This window comes from Capricornis sumatraensis, chromosome 1, assembly GCF_032405125.1.
Source record: "Capricornis sumatraensis isolate serow.1 chromosome 1, serow.2, whole genome shotgun sequence".
Lineage (NCBI taxonomy): Eukaryota > Metazoa > Chordata > Mammalia > Artiodactyla > Bovidae > Capricornis > Capricornis sumatraensis.
In genome coordinates this window covers 52182389-52184239 of record NC_091069.1, presented here as the reverse complement: position 1 = coordinate 52184239, position 1851 = coordinate 52182389, and positions in this window count along the sequence as shown.

The window sequence follows — 1851 nt, the reverse complement described above, 5'->3', positions numbered from 1 at the left end:
CCAGTAACTCTGGAGACCAAGCAAATAAAATCTGCCACTTCTTCTACTTTTCACACTTCTATTTTCCATGAAGTGATGGGACCAGATGCCATGATCTTAGTTTTTGAATGTTGAGTTTTAAGCCACCTTTTTCACTCTTCTCTTTCACCTTCATCAAGAGGCTCTTTAGTTCCTTTTCACTTTCTGCGATTAGAGTGGTAGCATCTGCATATCTGAGGTTGTTGATATTTCTACGGCAATCTTGGTTCCACCTTGTGATTCATCCAGCCTTTCAATTTCACATGATATTTTCTCCATATAAGTTAAATAAACAGGATTATAATATATAGCCTTGTTGAACCCCTTTCCAAATTTTGAACCAGTCCATTGTTCCATGTCAAGTTCTAACTGCTTCTTCTTAACTTGCATATAGGTTTCTCAGGAGACAGGTAAGATGGTCTGGTACTCCCATCTTTTTAATCATTCTCTACAATTTGTTGTGATCCACTTAGTCAAAGGCTTTAGTATAGTCTATGGAACAAAAATAGATTTTTTTTTTTCTGGTATTTCTTTGCTTTCTCTATGATCCGATGAATGTTGACAATGTGGATTCTGGCTCTTCTGCCTTTTCTAAACCCAGTTGTATATCTGGAAGTTCTTGGTTCACATACTGTTGAAGCATGGATTGAAGGATTTTTAACATAACCTTACTAGCATGCTAAATAAGTACAATTGTCCTGCAGTTTGAACATTCTTTGGCATTGCCCTTTTTTGGGATTGGAATGAAAACTGACATTTTCCAGTCCTGTGGCCATGGCTGAGTTTTCCAAATTTGCTGACATATTGAGTTCGGCACTGTAACAGCATCATCTTTTAGGATTTTAAATAGTTCAGCTGGAATTCCCTCAGCTTCACTAGCTTTGCTTGCAGTAGTGCTTCCTAAGGCCCACTTGACTCCACACTCCCAGGATGTATGGCTCTAGTGAGGGAGCACACCATCATGGTTATCCCAATCATTGCTTTTTTTGTCTAGGTCTTCTGTGTATTCTTACTATGACTTCTTAATCTCTCCTGCTTCTGTTAGGTCTTTACTGCTTCTGTCTTTCATCATGCCCAACCTTGTATGAAATGTTTCCTTGATCTCTTCAATTTTCTTAAAGAGATCTCTAGTCTTTACCACTGTACTGTTTTTCTCTATTTGTTTGAATGTTCATTTAAGAAAGCCTTCTTAGCTCTGCTTGCTATTCTCTGAAACTCTGCATTCAGTTGGGTATATCTTTTCCTTTCTCCATTACTTTTTGCTTCTCTTCTTTCATCAGCTATTTGTAAAGCCTCCTCAGACATCCACTTTGCCTAAGGTTTGATACTCTATGTAGACTAATACAAACCTCTAAAGAGGATCAGGAAGTGCTCAGGCTGCAATCCTTTATTTGTCAAAGTTAGAAAAGATGATAAATAGGTCTGTTCATTTGTTTGCTTGTTGTAGGCTTTTGTTTTTTTATATTTTGAGACAAAGCAAAAGGGGAAGTATTTTCTGGTTGGACTAAACTCAGACGTGCTTTCTTTCATACCCAAATCTTGAGAATAATATACTCTTCTCCTCACCACTGTGTTACAAATCAGACTAAAGAAGAGAAGGAAGAGAGAGAGAGAGAGAGAGAGAATCAGAACAGGTGAGGCAGAGAACATAGAGGACACAGCTTAAGAGAAGACCCTTGCAGAGTAATACACAGGATAGCCAGAAAGTTTCAGAACCTGACAAATGAAGATGCATGCTCTGAGATTCAATTATCATTCAAATGTATAAAACAGATAGGTTTCAAACATAAACTGCAATCAATAAAACAATTAGTAAAATTCATGGACCATTTA